This window comes from Rhinatrema bivittatum, chromosome 5 (assembly GCF_901001135.1).
Source record: "Rhinatrema bivittatum chromosome 5, aRhiBiv1.1, whole genome shotgun sequence".
NCBI lineage: Eukaryota > Metazoa > Chordata > Amphibia > Gymnophiona > Rhinatrematidae > Rhinatrema > Rhinatrema bivittatum.
The window spans coordinates 75840968-75860536 of record NC_042619.1 but is presented as its reverse complement, the minus strand read 5'-3'; the positions used below and the strand labels follow the sequence as shown (position 1 = coordinate 75860536).

Here is a 19569-nt window from a genome sequence, read left to right as displayed (position 1 = left end):
CCCCACACACTTTTTACATTTAGCATACTTTATTTACTTACAAGGCATTTGCATGCCATTAGCTTACTGCATCCCATGATGCTGCAGATATCCACTGCATGTGGAAATCACACTAACATTTACCTCTGATTTTAGCCTGTTTTTTTTGTTTTATTTTTACATCGGCATCAAAAATTGAGCACACAACTGCAGGTAAACTGCATTCAACAGAGCGTACCTTATTACATCAGCTCCTTGTGGGGTGTGAACCTTGTGACAGATCTAGAGCTTAGGAGAAGCACCTTCTGACCAAGCATATGACTGTCTGATATATATTTATACTCAGGAAAATGTAGAACATCACCATCTTTAAAGAACGAGATGTCTATTTGTAGAATTCCATTTAAAAAATGATCTAAGAAGGAAGTTTGGAGACCTACACACAAACGAGTCCTATTTAACAAGCACAAGAGGCTCCTGTTCCCTGTTGAGTCTATAAAAATCCCATAATAGGCTGATTTTTTTTTGAAAGGGAACATATTACTGACTTAAAAACAAAGCATAATAGCAGTAAAAGTTAACAAACAAAGCATATTTTACAGGTCTGGGAGGGCTTTGCAACTTTGTTTTAGAACAAACTACTGTGAGGGGCAACTCAATTCACACAGAAAACTACCATCGGTTTCTGTGTAATATTACAATACATGTTATTTCATGAAAATGGCAATTTGCACAGTATAACAATATGGCACAGCACAATTTTGTTAAACAGCCACCTAGGGTTCAGAATATATCATACATTAGGTTTTTTTTGAATTGTATCCCGCCTTGGGCAAAGGCGGTCTATACATCTAAATAAATAAATACAGTATTATAAGATTAAATTATTTTAAAAATGAAAATTCTTCAGAGAATGGTACACATCAGCTAAATGTGGGTGTTGCCTTGTTACAGAACAAATATAATCTTTTGTGTAGGTTTAAAGGAAGAAAATAGCTACTTAAAGATAGTTGCCTATAGCAGGAGTTCTCAACCCAGACTTCAGGACATATCTAACCACTCAGGTTTTCAGGATATCTGCAATGAATATGCATGAGATAGATCTGCACGCATTGCCTCCATTATATGCAAATCTAATCTCATGCATGTTCACTGTGGATATCTCCTGAAAACCTGACTGGCTAGGTGTGTCCCAAGGTCTGGTCTATAGCATTCATGTGCTTTACTTGATACACCAAATTAATGACTTTTACTCACAGGAACCATTCATCCAAACAAGTCAGTTGGGTCACAGCAATACCACAAGCATTTATCTCCGCTTATAATCAACTGGATCATAAAAATGCAGCAGAATGTGAAAAAAAATAGACTACTCCCTAAAATTAAAATAACTTTCAAAAAAAGGAACCACAATAAACAGCTCAAGCAAGTTTCAAACTATAGTATCTCATTTTTGCTATATATATTCAGTTTTTTAGATGCTCTGCAAGAAAACACCATAGGTCCTTCATGTCCATCTGTCTATCTGTCTATCTGTGACCTCTTTACTACGCAAAAACTGCCTGAGGGATTTCACTGAAACTTGGAGGGTTGCCTGTTGTCATTCGTCTCACCCTACCTGAGGGGCCGATGCAATAAAGTCGCGTAGAAAGCGGGCGCTGAACAGTCAAGCGCCCGCTCGGCGTCCCAAAGGGGGGGGCGCCATGCACTATTTATTTATTTATTTATTATTTTTTATATGCCGACATTCGATCTCAATCGAGATATCACACCGGTTTACATTCAGGTAGGCGATTCCTCCTCCCAATATTAAAATTAGGGGGTCACGAACCCAAACTGTTTTCGTTTCAGCGTACGGTAGTCACAAAAACCAACACCGAGAAACCTGGCGTCAGTTTTCGTGACTAGTTCGCTGAAAACCAACGCCGAGTTTATCAGCGTCTGTTTTCATGGCTGTCTGCTACCGCTGGTGAAGCTCTGCTTTCAAAAGCGAAGAGCATGCCAAATTCTGCACTCGCCTTTGAGGGGCATAAAAGAGAGGACGCCATTTCCTCTGGGTGTTTTTAGGTCAGGTCCTTGTGGCTGTCATAGCACAGGGTGACAAATGGACGAAAAGTACGAATTGGCTGCAAAATGTCTTCCATTTTCCACCCTCCTTCTGGAAGTCGCTTCTTAGCCACACTTCTGCCCTCACCCCGAGACTGGTTTGCATTTATTTTTTTGCTGTGATGTTCCTAGACGTCTGCAGTATTCCTGCAGATCTCCCTCTCTCCTTCCTTGTAATTAAAGCACACCTTTAATTTTTGTGGGATTTCACCTACATTAGAGGAGTCTACAGTGTTTATTCCTTGGCTTGATAATGCTGCCTACACCTTACTAGAACTTTGTACATTTTGTAAGTACAGACACTTCTACTTTAGGAGCTGAACGTTCAACTTACACAGAAAAAAAATGAATAATAATAAAATGTGAGTAGACGTGATGGGAACTGGAAGCGCTGCAGAAAATCTTTGCTTTCTAATCCATGGAAAGGATTGGGGGGGCGGGGGGGGGGAGGGGAGGAAGACGGGATACTTAGCTGGGGAGGCTGCGGCTTAATGCAGTGGACCTGTCCTACTCCATCACAAGCAAACTGGAGCTGGCTTTTTATAACTGTTTATCAGCATTGGTTTTCATGGCTGTCCGCCACTAAGGAAAACCGACGCCAATAAACTCGGCATTGGTTTTCAGCGGTCATGAAAACCAACGCCGGGTTTATCGACATCAGTTTTCCTTAGCGGCGGACAGCCATGAAAACAGATGCTGATAAACTCGACGTTGGTTTTCAGCGACCTAGTCACAAAAACCAACGCTGGGTTTATCGGCATCGGTTTTTGTGGCTGTCTGCCGGTAATGAAAACCGACTCCATTAAGCTCGGCGTCGGTTTTTGTGATGGGCCCAATCATCAAATTTTTTCTTTTCTTTTTCTTCTTTTTTTGATGCGCACATCTATTAAAGCCTGGTCCTGGCAGGCGGTAATAGATGACAGTTAAAAGTGCCTCGGAGACGCACATTTTTCTTTTTTATCGGGAGTGAATGCCTAATAGCCTCATTCACATGCATTTGCATGTGAAGAGCACTATTACATTCACTCCAGGTTAGATGTGTGTTGAATAGGTGCTAATCCCCTTATTGCATTAGGGAATTGATTAACGCCTATTCTACCCACGCCCAACTGCATGTAAGAGTGCGCTCGGCTCAGCGTAACATACTGCATCGGCCCCTGAGAAATTACAAGTGTGTTTGATCAGCAGTTGGTATGTTATGGGGGACACTGCATTACTGTGATTTGCTAGCATTGCGGCACGTGAAGGAAAAGGTGCTTCCATCGGAATTATGCTAGCTATGGTATGTAATGTCAACAGGGGTAACTGTAGGGCGATATTCTCCTGTTTACCAATGATGCACCAATTATGAATTATAATAGCCATGGTACAGGATAAATTCTGACAGGCCCAGATCTTGCTACAGCAAGGAAAGGAATTTGGCCCAGATGAACTTTAAAGTGTACTGCATCAGTGGAAACTAGAGGCCTTGTTCTAATGCAGTGAGGGATGCCTTACCAGATGTGCCTGTTTGTCAGTTCCTGTGCAAATAAAGAAACGGGACAGAAGAGACAATGCGACTTAAGATCCTAATCAAGTGTCAGGAAGGTTCAAGCAAGCAAGCAAGCAGAGACCCCCACCTTTGCAAGAAAGGGGGCTAGCCTGAGACAATGCTGACACTCTGACACACAGCTTGGCATGCCAACGTGACAGGACCCCTCCCGAAGTAATGGGGTGGAGGGGGGGGGGAAGACTTGCAATGCGGCAACAGACTCTCCACCCACTATGAGGTTATGCATGAGCTTATGCATATTATCAGCTGGGAAGTATAAGACAGGGGGGCAAGGAGGAGAAGAGGTCTGGAAAAAAAAGAAATAAGAAAGGAGAACCTGTTGGCAGAGCGCCCCTGAAGCCAAAAGGGAGCAGGGAGGCAAGCCACGGACCCCCGGAGGAAGAGGAGGTCCAAATCCTGAACGCAAACCTGGGGAGAAAACCCTGAAAATGAGAACCTGTGCTGAGGTGTCCCTGGAAGCAAAAGGAGGGTCCGAGGCTGACTAGATCTTCCTGCTATCCCAAAGGGTGAGAACCAGCCCAGACAGCTCGGCCCGCACCAAGCCAGGAAGCAAGCCTCTCCCCTGCCCACGCTCTCCAGCACTAGAACTGGAACCTGCTTCAGAGGTGAAAGCAGAGTTGGTTACCTTTAACAGGTGTTCTCCCAGGACAGCAAGATGTAGTCCTCACATATGGGTGATGTCATCAGGCGGAGCCCTATTACGGAACACATTTGTCAAAGTTTCTAGAAACTTTGACTGGCACACTGAGCGTGCCATGATCTCTGTGTCCATAGGGTTCTCCCTTCAGTCTCATTTGTAGCAAAAAGTATGAGCAAAAAAATAAAATAATAAACGTAAGCGGACCCAACTCTGCGGGGTGGCGGGTGGGTTTCGTGAGGGCTACATCCTTCTGTCCTGGGAGAACCCCTGTTACAGGTAAGCAACTCTGCTTTCTCCCAGGACAAGCAGGATGGTAGTCCTCACATATGGGTGATTAGCAAGCTACAGGCTGACTCATATTACAACAGGCCAATAGCAGACAACTTGTGCATCAGGCACAATAATTGGGGTGCTATTGGCAATGAGGCAGCCTGAAATCACAGCAGGTGGTTGTGGAAGGAGTTGGGGATTATACTGGAACAAAGTCTTGCAAGACAGATTGGCCAAAGGCATAGTCTTGATGGACTTCCTTATCTAAGCATTAGAGGGCTGTGAATGTGTGAAGAGAGCTCCATGTCGCAGCCTAGCAGATGTCAGCAATTGGTACTGAATGATAGTGTGCTACCGATGTTGCCATGACCCTTACAAAATGTGCTTGCACTCAACCCTGGAGAGGAAGGCCTGCTTCCTCATAGCAGAATTCGATACAGTCTGCTAGCCAGTTGGAGAGAGTTTGTTTGCCCACTGGAACTCGCAGCTTGTCTTCGTCAAAGAAGCAAAGAGTTGGGTGGATTTCCTATGGAGTGCAGTGTGGTCTAGATAGAATGCAAGTGCACGCTTACAGTCCAAGGTGTGCAAAACCCTCTCGCCCTGGTGAGAGTGAGGCCTTGGGAAAGAATGGGCAGACTATAGACTGAGTATGGTGAGAGGCTGTGTCCACTTTAAGAAGAAAGTTAGAGTGAGTACAGAGGACCACTCGGTCACAGAGGAACCTAGTGTCGGATGAGTATGCAACAAAGGCTTGTAACTCACTGATCCTTTTAGCAGAGGTGATGGCTATGAGGAAAAGAATTTTCCATGTTAGAATTTTAATGTTATAGGAATGCAAAGGCTCGAACGGGGAATGCATGAGCCTTGTAAGCACATTTAGGACCCATACCGTAACCGGTGATCGTAGAGGAGGATTATGTTGTAGAAAACCCATGATAAGCCAACTCATAAGGGGTTGAACTGTTAACAGGGCATCCACTACTCCCTGGGTGGTACGCTAAGATGGAACTGAGGTGTACCCGTGTGGAGGATATCTGTGGACCAGAATCCGAAAGGTATCCTAGATAGCCTAATAGAGATGGCGTGGGGCAGGAAAAAGGGGCCAATACCTTTTTGTGCACGCCATTTGATAAATCTTGCCCATTTCGAATGGTAAGATTTACGTGTGGAAGGTTTTCGTGAAGCTACAAGTACCTGAGAATATCAGTGAGTCTGTGTTATGAGGTTGACCTGTTGGCAGGTGAATTGGTTCCTGGAGTGATAGGTTGAGAAGTATGGAGAAGCATACTTGTCGAGGCCATTACAGGGTTACGAGAATCATTAAAAACTTGTCCTGTTGTGGCTTCACGAGAGTGTTGGCTATGAGCGGTATCGGAAGAGACGCATATAGGAGGCCTTTGTTGCAGGGGCGAGCAAAGGTGCCCATGGCTAACGCATTTCAAGCCTGTGTAGGAAGCAGAATATGTCCACTCTGTGGTTCGATTTGGATGCAAGCGGTCAATGGTTGGTTGACCTCAGCGCTAGAAGATTTTGCTCGCTACACATGGATTCAGAGACCACTTGTGGGGATGGAGACATCGATTGAGATGGTCTGTTAGTATGTTCGGTATCCCTGTTAGATAAGTGGCCCAGAGATGCATGGAGTGTGCAAGGGCCCAGGCCCAGAACTGCACTGCTTCCTGGCAGAGCATATAAGAGCCTGTGCGTCCCCTGATTGTTCAAGTACCACATTGCCAATATGTTGTCTGTTTTATCCACAAAGGTTTGTGTGAGAGGCAATGTTTGAAGGCATAAAGGGCATAACGCATGGCTCGAAACTCCAGGAAGTTGATCTGAGACTTTTCATGGAGCGGAGTCTACACATTTTGGGTTTGGAGGGTGTTGATACGAGCTCTCCAACCCAAGTTAGATGCGACTGTGGCCAAGATCATCTGAGGATTTGGTTACTGGATCGGTGATATGGATCAGGGATGAAAGCAGTTGAATGGCTTAGAGCCACTGAAATTTTAAAATCCACCGAGTTTTTCTCATGGCTAGTCTGGCCATAGGAGTGACATGGATCATGGAAACGATGTGGCCCAGAAATGGAAGAATTGATGGACTGAGGCTATGCTGCATGCGTGCAGAGATGTGGAAAATTTGATAGGATGTCTGCGCGGTTGTTGGGCAGGAAGGCCGTTGTGACTGTAGTGCCCATATTTGCTCCATATGGGATTTATGGTAGTTGATCAGAATTCCCAGCCAAATGTAGTAGATTTATAGTGAGTCTTAGAGAATTGAGAGTTCCTTGTTTGGATTGACTCCTTATTAGGCAGTCATCCAGATAAGAAAACGCGTGAATGCTGTTGTTATTTGTAGATGAGTGGCAGTCACTGCTAAGCATTTGGTGAAATACACAAGTTGTCGAAGCTAGTTCGAATGGCAGAACTTGGTATTGAAAATGTTGCTGACTCACTATGAAGTGAATAGAAAGTCCAGAGAAGAGAGGCAACACTCTTGTTGTAGTAAGGGAAGCATGGTGCCGAGACACCATTCTGAACTTTTCTTTCTGAAGAAATTTGTTGAGATTTCTGAGGTCCAGGATGGGCGGAGGTCGCCTGATTTCTTTGAAAGTAGGAAATAGCGGGATTAAAATCCTCCGCCTTATTGCATCTGGGGAACGGTATCCCGAGCCCTGGTCCTCAGTGGGATAAAACCATTCTGTTCTCTGGCAAGGTTGAAAAATCCAGGAGCCTACCCGACTGGCGGAGCTAGTATGGTCTGGATATCAGTTGGTCTCATGCGGGAGCGGTAAAAGGTCCTTCTAGCATCCCTCTTGCTGTGCAAGAAACGTAGAGAGCTGTCGCAGGATCTTGCAGTGGTCTTGCAATTGAGTCACTGTCTGCTGGACCTTGTGCATGAAGAGATTATCTTCGGTGAATGGCAAATCAGCTAGTTTATCTTGGACTTCGGGCCGTAAATTAGGGGCCGTAAGCCAGGTTACCATCTAGTACGGAGTCCTGTTGCTGGCAACGGGAGGACGTTTTGAAGCAATCACATGTTACTCGAATTTCATGTGGATGGCAGAGAGGTTCCTTTGGTGTTGTGTCAAATATAGCTGGTAAAAGGCAATATGTGACACCAATATGGTTCTTGGAAGATGTTACGACCTAGATCCTCCCGAAAACTTCTGGTCCTTTTTAGACCAGAAGTCCTTTTTAGATGGTTTCAGACACACTCCTTTACTTAGGTCTTGATGGGATCGGTGCCGAAGCGGGATTAGATTGCCCATCACCCTTCGAGGTTCCCGGGATGGGTATAGGGGTCTGTGGAGGCTCAGAAGGATGAGTTGGCGTCGATGACTTAGGCTGTCATCAGTAGGTGCCACAATGAGGCAGTGCCACAACGATGCGAATATTGATGGCTCCGGTGTTAGTAGATTCAGGAAGGCATCGAGGACAGCCTGATGGACGAGGACATCCAGCTCCTCCCTGGAAGCTGGTAGAGGTAGCGCAAATACAGGGGGAGACAGGCTAGGCATTACTGGCACTTCCACATGAATCTGTGGTGGCTCAGTACCCGGCACCTGTGTTGTGGGGAACGCCTCGGGTGCAGAGGAGCATGGAGACTCTTGTTTCCAGGCCCGTTTCGCAACTGGCTCAATGGACATTGATGCCGGTGTAGTATCAGTGCCGGCACCGAACGCGGAACCACATCAGTGCCGGCGACTATGTTTCCCTCAGTGCTCAGACCGGTCATTCTTCAGCACCAAGAAAACTGCCACCAATGTCCAGAATGGCGTTGGTGATGGACGGTTACTGTGGCAGTAACAATGTTTCCCTCAGTGCTCAGTCCGATCATTCTCCAACACTGAGGAAGCTGCCACCGAGGTCCAGAATGGCATCGGCGATGGATGGTTACCGTGGCAGTAACGATGTTTCCCTCAGTGCTCGGCCTATCATTCTCCAGCACCGAGGAAGATGCCACCAATGTCATGGATGGCATCAGTGACGGACAGTCACCGGGCCAGTAACGATGATTCCCACGGTGCTTGGCCCGGTCATTCTCCAGCACCGAGGAAGATGCCCTCGCTGTCCCGGATGCATTGGTGATGGACGGTCACCATGCCTCTACTGCTCCTAGCATTGTTTCTCGCCCAAGGATTTCATGGGGCTCTGGTTGAGAACCCAAAATATGGAGCGTTTTCTTTAGTCAAGGGCATTGATGGAGGTATCGATGGCGGCTTCGATAGTATCGACGGCATTGACAGGGGCATTGACGGCAGGGAGACCCTGTGGACAGAGGGATCATGGCATGCTGAGCAGGCTCAGTGTGCCTATTAAGGAACACAAAAGTGTTCCATAATAGGGCTCCGCCTGATGATGTCACCCATATGTGAGGACTACCATCCTGTTTGTCCTGGGAGAATAGAGGAATTGCCTGAAAGTTAGAATCAGGGGTAAGTTAGTCATAAGTATTAGTATCTTAAGCAGGCTAAAGTTTATGGCATGTTTTGTTACCAGGATAAACCCACAATGAAATGTGGAATGATGGGCAAACACACGAATATGAACACAATCCAACAAGTGTGTTACAAAATCAATTGCAAAGGTCCATGTAAAACAAACCAGAAAAAACAATTTAAAACAGGAAGAGTTCAATACAGTGGTCCCTTGACTTACGAACTCAATTGGTTCCAGAGGGCTGGTTGTAACCCAGTTGGTTGTAAGTCAAGACTATTTTTTCCATAGGAAATAATGGGAAAACCAATAATGCGTTCCGAACCTCCCAAAAGCACCCCTTACCTAACCATTTCTATAATAAAAAATGGTTGAATAAGGTTATTAATTACCAGAAACACCAATACTTCCCTAGGGTACTCACCAAAAGGTTATAAAATGTGCCTAGCCTACCAGAAACAACAATTTCAACTCCTCCTCCAATTCCTTTATGATATCTGTATATGGACTCTCTACCTCTAGTCTAGAGGTCGTTACTTATTGGAGGACATTGCATTTCTCTCGGGACCAAGGTCTTCTTGCTTCATTACCTGATTCCATTCTATCAAGCGTCTGTCAATTCAGATATAAAGGGTGATCAGAATCTCCAGGATCTCTGGAGTGTCCTGCTATGCCAGCACCACCTTTATGTGGCTTGCAAGACCCCCTTCTAAAATAAGCCTAAAGTGCTGGTTTGTTCCAGTCCAGGTCAGTGACCCAGCAACAAAACTTCACAGCATACTCTTATCTATTCACTGACTTTGGCAGAGATGCAAAAGATTATTCTCTGCTAACTGGACATGGTCTGGTTCCCGAAAGGCCTGAGAAAAGGCAACTATGCATTGGTCCACATGACCAAGAATTGGTCTCTCTTGCTCTAGCAGTGAAGTGGCCCTCTTTTAAAGCCCGCTATGGTAGTTGCCTTAAACATGTTCTCTGGCAACAGATTCGACAGCTTGATTGTGCGCCGAGGAAAACGTACTTCCTACGATTTGTTTTAAATCTGCTGGTTGTTAATTTGATGGAGGGTCCCCTTCTTTTAGTATTATTTGAAAGGGTAAATAACTATCTTTTATTTACCCATGCTACCTCCTGTAAGCTTCTCAGCAGTCTCTTTTCCAAGCTGAAGAGCCTTATCCTGTGTTGCCTATTTTCATACTGGAGCCGTTCCAGTCCATTTATCATTTTTGTTGCCCTCATTGGCACCTTTTCTGGTTCTTCTATGTCTTTTTTGAGATGGCGCAATAAATAGCTTCCTATTTTACTAAAACATAAAAGTGCATGGAAGGTGCCCAATAATGCTGTAGCAAGCAGATGGTAAACCATAATGTTTATGCGCATGCTAATGAACACAATAAGATGCAAATGAATACTGTAAGCACTCCGCCTGTAAACTTTGGAGAGAAGATGGGTCTTTTAGTAATCAGGTTTTGCTCACTATGGAACAGGCAGACACACCAGGTACACTTTTCTTTATTTTGCTAGCACTCCTTGACAGGCCCAGACAACATAACAGAAAGAAAGTAATCAACTTACAGCAGCTCAGAAAATAAAAAGTAGCAAATCTCTATGTGGAATTTCCCTGCTCCTCGGGTTACTGACCCATTCCAGGGTATTTCAGCCTTGGCACTCTTACACACAGTCCTTTGGGGAAAAAAAACAGTAGGTCCCAGTTTTCTGTTCCCTCTGCTTTTCCTGCCTTTTACCTACTATAAAGGAAAACATTCTCCTCTGCTTCCTGTGACTCCCTTGCTTTCTTTTTGATCAAGGTGGCCTGGCAGGGAGCCCTGTATTTGCTTCCTTAAGATGGGCTGGTGTTCTTTACCTCCCAGTCCTTTACAAATAGAAATACATCATGAGCTCACCCATACTTCCACCATATTCATTTAACCATACACAAATTAATGACCACATGCTACTGCCTAAAATGCATCACCTATTCCAGACCACATATTAAGCACCAATTACACACACTATAAACGCCACCTGCTGGCCGAAGGCAGATTGTTCCAAGAAAACACAGGAGTTTTGGTTCCAGTGGCAGGAAAAGCAGCAAGTGCTTCTGAAACAATTAGTGAAAGAGAAGAGAGAAAACAGAAGATGAAGAAGGGGAAGAAAGAAGAGAGGGGATGATAGGTTGAAAGGAGAGCAAGGAGGCAGGCCTATCCCTGGATTTTCAGGCCAAAGATCATCCATCTGGGGCTTAAGGCCGAAGTAATCCAGTTATCTCAGAGGCTATTATGGCCTTTTACAAGGATTTAAAGGATGACTTTGATTCTCTTAACCACTAGACTTCATACCATACACATTGGTTAGTCAAGCTCCTAAGCTTGTTATATTTTTTTATCTCTAGGTCTTTTCAAAGCAACTTGGCTGTAATTGGCAGAATGGAGAAGCCCACCTTTCCAGATGTTTGGGCTGGGTAGTACAAACCATACAAAGGAGAGAAGAATTACATCAAATTTACTAATTAGAGGCCACAATGGCAGGATCTCACAAGGCCATAGTCAGCAGACCTAATGTGATGGGTGTTACCGACTGCACGTCACACCAACACTATCAGGTGAAAGAGAAAGTATTGTCCATAACAAAGCATGACCATTTCTTAATATACAGATGAGTCTGTGATGCGCACATAAATATTCTGATTTAGCTGAAATGTACAAATCATTGTGGGGAAATTAATATTTTTATTACAAACTCCACCCTCCACTAATTTCCAGCTATCTGGCTCCCTTGTCCATCTCCCTAAGCACTACCACCTTTCTGACTCCTTCTCTCTTACCTCCCTAAGCTGATTCTGGCTCTGAACACTGGACTCCGCCCTCCCTTCTCTACCTCCATAACCTGGCTACGCTACACTGCCGCCTCCCTGTCCAGCACAAACCACTGATCTTACTTGATATCAAGATCTATGCCCTCCTACTTGTCCGAGCTCTCTCACCCGGCCTCCTAACAACGCTCTCGGCAGTCTTACACCTAAGCATGCCCATGCATCTCAGACAGTCGTATGTCCCCTGCATTGCTCCATTCTCCCCACTCTCACAAACCTTAACACAGAAACTGCCAAACATGTGCGACAGAGACAACAGACAGATACTGATCCTCACAAAGACAAAATAATAGGAAGGGAAACAGTGGAGGAAACAAGAATCATAAGAATCACAGTACGTTTCCCAAATCTTTTCTGTCAACTGATTCTCTGCCTCCATGTCCCAGCCTCTGCTCTTTCCTCTATCCACACAGCACTATTCATCACAGCATGTGGTATCCTTCATTTTAAATGTTTTTGGCCAACAGAGGAGGGCTGAGAGAAAAACAGCACTGGGCTTGCGCTAAATAACATCAAAACAGTAAATACCCATGAGCTAATAACATGCATATTAAAAATGTTTAACTTTTTTTTTTTTTAATGAGCTATCATACCCTCTGCATATCATTATCTTAGTGAACAGCACATTAAATGTGATTTTGGGATGAAATTTAATCTTACCTGATAATTTCCTTCCTTGACTCCTGCTAGACCAGTCCTTACTCATGGGATTTTCCCCCTTCATAGCTACTGAAGATATCAGACACACCTTGTCCGGTTATAAGGGAGGTGTGAGCTTAGGCAGTCACCAGTAACTTTCTGCTGAAGCCAGAAAGAGATGACTACGCTACTCAAAATTGTAAAAGAAAAAAAAAAATTGACGATGCAACAGAGAGATCACCTGACTCAATCTCCATGTGTCCTTGTTCGATTGGTCTCTCTTCTTCCCCCCTAAATCCCTTCTTTTCTTTAATTTTTTTTGTCTTGAAAGGAAGGGATGGAATGTAAGGAAGATCAGCTGGTTTCCTTACAGATATCCTCTGGGGCCACAGATGATCGTTCTGCCCATGATGCCACCTGCGCCCTGGTAGAATGTGCATGGGGATTGGCTGGTGCCGACTGAGGTGATTGCTTTTCTAATGTAGTCAGCTATTATAGGCTTGGAACTACTTCTCCTTCCCATGGCTCTCCATGCAGTACGAACTGTCCACCGGTAGGGATCTATGACTTTTCGGTATCTTAATATCATGCACCGGACTTCCAGTCGGAGAAGCTTGAAAGCCCTGCTTTAGGATCTGACATCCCTAAAGGCCGGCAGGGCTGCCGCCTCATTCAAATGCTTCAAGGACACCATTTTGTGTTAAAAAAAAAAAAGAAAGGGGTAGAGGGGAAGGAACCAGATGGAAGGTGACTGACACCTTAGAAAAAATGTGGTCAGGGATCCTGCAAAACAAGGCTTGTATCCTGGAGATAAATCCAGGTCTTTTTTTTTTTATAACTCTTTATTTAAAGACACGATTAGCAATCCCCAAGGGGGTGAGAGGAAACAGTGATAAGTTGTACATATTCTACAAAATTTATGATAAAGAAGAATATTAAGAGTAAAATGACAAAGTGTGGAAGTCAGTTATAAAAAAGATTGGCTCCATTGCCTTAAGGCAGTCTTTAAAGAAAGGAATTTGTAGAGATACTTTCTTATTAAATCAAGGGGCGGACCTGTTAAGGCCATAAGGACCAGACTGAAGTTTTCTTATGGGACTACTAGCCTAAAAAAGGGGTTCTAATAAGCTTTGCCCCTCTGGGAAAATGGACAAGATCCCAACGTATGGTGGCTTACAAGTCTTTAATTGGCTTTCTGCAGCAGGACATAGTTGCTATTTGTACCCTCAGGGAGCTGAGAGATAATCCTTCATCCAGGTCCCCTTGGATGAAATCTAATATGTATGCAATATTTGCCTTCCAAGGGGAAGAATAGGCACCAGCTGGGGGTATAGGCTAATGACAAATGACTTTTGTGCTTTCCATATGGTTGGAATGACCATGGGGACGTAGAGGTGAATTCTGAATTTTCAAAACTGTACATGCAGCCAAAATGGTTTCTCATAGATCAGCAAATGGACACTTGGCCTGTTCACTAAAGCCAGATGCAGGGATGTTGAACATTTCTGACCAGGCTGTGTACATGCTTGGCTTATCTGCTCTGCCTGGACACACTGTTTACAGAGGCCTCCTGAAAAATAATGAAGATATTTCTCCGTAAACACAGATGAAACAGAAGATAATGCAGGTCCCGTGCATGTATGTGGAAAACAGATATTCCGAGGTCTTCAGAAGTGCATGGGTTTATGGATGGCAAATAAAACCATGAAGGTTTTATCAGTCAACGTGTCATTGGATCCAGATCTGTTCAGTGTTATGCTGATCAAGAGATGACCCTCTAGAGGAGGGGCCAGCAAGATGTCCAAAATGGGAATGAAGAACCAATCACACATTTAATCGTGCATCTACTTTATTATGCATTAGCTCACTGAATAATGCATATCAAAGCTTTTAAAACTGCAGGGAAGAGGAAAATGGGGCTCAGCCATCAAGATTCGTACCATCAAGAAGACTGACACCAAGTCACTGCTCTCAGCCCCTCCCTGCATTCGGGCTGACAGATGAGATCCAGCATCCCTGGAGGGCATGGCATGTAAGAAAAGTCTCCTTCCTTGCCACCTTGTAGCCAAGAGTCAAACTTGCCTTGTTTCCCTCACGGGACCAGGTGTGTCCTTCTCCAGGCTTAGCAAGGTGCCAAGACAAACAGCTTGTGCCTTTCAGTGACAAAGACACCTTTAGTAACCTCAAGCTTCTCCTGCATACCAGAGGCAAAATATCTACAGAAGTAGTGAGACTGGAATTCTCCTTCTGGGTCTGATCTGGGGCAATTAGCTAGGCTTTTTAGCAGCCCTAAATGCAAGTCCAGACTAATGTGATGTGTTATTATCTTACTCATTTTCTAATATCTGCTAAGTTCTTTCCACTAAGTATATTCTTTTGCAACGTTTTCAGTAAGAAATAGCTTATCTGACTGCTAAAGTTCTTATGGTAACTCCTGGGAATAGTCTATATCCCTAATAAAATGATTTTCATTATCTAAAACAAATGGACTTGTGCAATTCTCTTACATTATCAGATTGTTGGCAAAAATATATAGTGGGGTGAAAAGCTTAGGCAATAAATCCCTACGGGGGAGTCACACTTCCTATGCAGGCATACATTTTCAAGGGCCAGGCTGTAAGAACAAAATGGAGATGGAGCTTCCATTGGAATTAGACTCTGCCATAAAATGCTGTGCCCCTTGGGGAGATGTTTCAGGTTCCCCACCAGAAATCATACCATTGCCAAACCGTAGCTATCAAGATTAATGTGGACTGATGATTTTCCATCCTTTTCAGTATTCTTCCTAAAACAAGTACAGGAGGATGTTCTTAGGCCAGGGTTTTGTATGGGTTTCTAGTCTACAGGAACCAGGCTCCTTCCACTGGCTGAAGAGCCTGTGTGCCTTGGCATTACAACAAGTTGCCATGAAGTCCATTGCTGGCTACCTCCGCTGGCTTTTATCATCTGAACACCTATCGGCTGAGTTCTACCCTATTTCTGATAAGGAGGTCAGCTAGAACATCTTTGACCTAACAATAAGGGATGCAGACTCAGATAAAAACAAATAACTTAAAAGCAGTCATAACATCAAAGCATAGAGAAAAATAAAAAGAAAGTATTTGCTCTGACAATATTATAGTTTGAATGCTTCCTTGAATAGTTGTGCCTTAAGATGTTTCCTGAAGGCCATGGAATTGGTTTCCTTCCATATTAGAACTGGAAGGCAGTTCCACCATGATGGGCCCATAACTGAAAAGATTTGCTTCCTAGTTTTAACAATTCTAATTAAACAGAAACTTGGAATGTCTGATTCATACTGATCTCAAGATCTCAGTGTTCTGGTTGGTTGAAACATTTTTAACAAAGAATTGATGCTAGCAGGAGCTTCACCAACTCATAGCCTTCTGTACCACAGAACACACTTTAAATTGAATTCTTTGTTCAACAGGGATCCAGTAAAGAAACATCATGACAGGTGAAATATCATCATATTTTGAAGTGTCAGACAGAATTCTGGCAGCCAAATTTTGAATAAATTGGAGAACCTTGAGAGTGTATTTGGGGTAAACCTAGGTAAATGGAATTAACAGAAATCAAGCTTAAGGATTACTAAGGATTGAAGGATAGTCCTGAAGCCATTCAGTTCTAAATATGGCTTTAGTTTGCCCATGATGCATAATTTCAGCTTTTTTTACATGAGATTTGAATGAGAGTTGTGAGTCAAAAATTATTCCTAAGTTTCTAATCTTTTGAACAATAGGAATAATGCAAACCTGAAAAAGTACGGGGGAGGAGAATGTAGTCAAATTATTTTTACTAAGGTAAATGATTTCTTTTTGGGTAAATTTGTGGCTTAGCAGATTTGGGTAAATCTGTGACAGACATATATCGAGATTAAATCCAAGTTGTTTTTTTTGTTGAGTGTTGCTGGAAAAAAGAATTGTGTATCATCTGCATATAAACAAAAATGGAGATCTAACCCTTGGATATATATTGAAAAGGCCATGGACAGTGATGAACTCTGTGGAGCGCCTGTTGAAAGAGGGGCCCAAGAGGAGAGTGGTGAACTAAAACATACCTGCTGAGAGCAGTTGGAGAGAAATGAAGAGAACCAATTTTAAACAGAGCCATTAATTCCGATTTGGGTATGACAGGAACGTAGTATAGCATGGTCAAGAGTGTCAAAGGCCACCAAAATGTCCAGGAGGACAATTTAATTTAATTTATTTTATATACTGACATTCGACCTGAGATATCACATCGGTTTTCATTCAGGTACTTCTCTATCCCCAGAGGGCTTACAATCTAACAGATCGATACAGTAAAGTGCGGCCGCGGTTACCCTGCTCCTAACTCGCCTTCTACTCACTTTCCGGCCGCGTTAGCCCTTCCCGCGATACACTATCCCCTTTAACTCATCCCTACCGCGTCTTAAAATCCCCGGGTGACCCCTTCCGCCCGCGGCATGTATATTAAATGTAAACGAGCGAATTAGCTATTCCCTCCTATACAGTAACGTGCGCCCCGACTACCACTTTTTTTACCCTGCTGTTTTGCCGCGCGTTTACCCTGCTAACTTACCGCCTACCCTTACCCCAGCGTTAGAGGCAGGGGTAAGGGTAGACGGCAAACTTTCCCCCAGCCCCCGCTCACCTGCCCTGGCCGCGTCCATGGGTGCCGGTCTCCGGGGCAGCCCCAGTCCTTTCCCCTCCTCCCGAAGCAAAAAAAAAAAAAAACCCCCGAAAAAAAAGTAGCAAGAGAGCGAGGGGAGAGACGGGCAATCCTACGCTCGGGCCTGCAGTCCCTTGTTCTCTCCTCCCGAAGCAGGGCGCGAAAAGCAGCCTTGCTCCGGGAGGAGGGGGGGGGCAGTTTAAAGCGACGAAGTGACTTACTTTTGCAGCCCCCCCCTCCTGACATCGGCGACGACCGCGGCTCCTGCCTCCAGCTGTCAGACAGACGCATCGCACGTGGGAAAGCGGCCCCTATGCATGCAATTGGCTGCTCAAGACGTGACGTCACATGCCATGACGCCAAACGTCGTGACGTCACGTCTTGAGCAGCCAATTGCACGCATAGGGGCCGCTTTCCCATGTGCGATGCGTCTGTCTGACAGCTGGAGGCTGGAGCCGCGGTCGTCGCCGATGTTCGGAGGGGGGTGCTGCAAAAGTAAGTCGCTTCGTCGCTTTAAACTGCCCCCCCCCTCCTCCCGAAGCAAGGCTGCTTTTTGCGCCCTGCTTCGAGAGGAGAGGAGAAGGGACTAGCATTGCCCGTCTCTCCCCTCGGTCTCTTGCTACTTTTTCGGTTTTTTTTTTTTTGCTTCGGGAGGAGGGGATAGGACTGGGGCTGCACCAGAGACCGGACGCGGCCAGGGCAGGTGAGCGGGAGCTGGGGGAAAGTTTGCCGAGCATCGGAGAACATAACTGTCCACTTCCTGGTACCTGTCATTTCAAATGACGCAGACGCGGCATGCATTTGCATGCAATTTGAAGAGAGTATCGAGCGGTAGGTGAAGAGAACTGTGCGTGCGGGGAACGAGGGTGCGCCTGGCTCTGCCGCACTCTTTCTAACGCGGCATAACTGTATCAACCTGTATGTTTTGTACCTGAGGCAATGGAGGGTAAAGTGACTTGCCCAAGGTCACAAGGAGTGACGGTGGGACTCGAACCCTGGTCTCCTGGTTCATAGCCCACTGCTCTAACCACTAGGCTATTCCTCCTCAGTGCCATTATCAAAACCTCTCAGGATGATAGACACTAGACCTTGAGAGACGTTCTGTGCTGTAATATGTTCGAAATCCAAATTGGCATGGGTCTAAGATGTCATCATCATCCAGGAAGGTCTGAAACTGACTTAGTACTATGACTATCAATTACTTTAGCGAGAAAATAAATTGAAGAAATTGGATGATAGCTGGAGAGTTGAGTCAGATCAAGTGTAGGCTTCTTAAGTAATGGCCTTACAAAGGCCTGTTTTAAAACTACAGGTAAAATTCCTTCTTGTAAGGATGTATTAACCAGAAGAGTAAGACACTCTTATATCATCGATTAATATGAGCAATGGTTAATCTTGCGGCATGTAATAGTTGATTCACCAGCTTCCTGCAGCCTCGCATGTTGAGTCTGTTAACCCACAGACCCAGAGGACATATAACTGGATTTGCATTTAATTTTTCTCTACACATCACAGAGATACAATCTAACATCAATGACCAAAAGGTCTGAACATCTTCACAGTCCCATCACATGAGCATATGAGTTCTCTCCCATCTACAAGCCCTCCAGCATAAAGGACTAGTATTACTAAATTTTTCAAAGAACACTGGAGTACGATGCATGTGATTTAGTAGCATAAACAAAACTTCTTGGCCTTTACCACAATAGAAATTCTCCTGAATGCTTTCCATATGTGTTTCATGTCTTAGCATCTAAATTAACTTGTAAGTTGGTAATCCATTGCCAAATAAGGCCAGTGATGTACCTTCCTCACAGAGTTCAGATCTTAAAGTCTTGTATACCAGAGAAATCAAATGGTGTCCTCCCTCCTTACAACCCCTCACACTTCTCCAAGTTAGAAATACCCCCCCCCCCCCCACCAAGAGATCTTTTTGTAACCGCAGGAAAAAAACACTGAGTATGTCTAGGGATGTGAAATTCATCAAGAAGGGTATTAAAAGGTTTAATCTGACTGCCTTCAATGAGCTGATCTGAAATCACAACCCCAGCGCTGCCCAAACCTCAGCATCTGGGGAAAAAGTACATTGAGACAGTGAAGGGTTTCTAAAAGTCGATGATATATAAGTCCTAGCATCTCTCCAGATCACAATCTTTTTTGAACCATTCTTCACACAACCAAAGTATGGGACAATATAGGGTTGTCAAAAAAAGCCTAAGCACTCTAGATGTAGTTGGTATCTGCAACAGAGAGGTCAGACTACAGCCTTGTGCTTCGCCTCTCTCCAGCTCAAGCCACAGGTGGAAAGTAAATGTGTAGACAGGCTAAGAGATATGCCCTGTAATGCCACTGAAAGTTGGGTAAACCTACCCACCCAGAATCTCTAGGCTTTACCATCTTAGTATATTTCAGTCTGTGT

General features: G+C 44.5%; 1 protein-coding gene across 3 annotated transcripts in view; it reads right to left on the bottom strand.

The window, feature by feature from the left end:
* Positions 1–19569, bottom strand: part of DDX10 (DEAD-box helicase 10) — a 759707-nt gene that overhangs the window by 187565 nt on the left and 552573 nt on the right. The window lies entirely within an intron of this gene.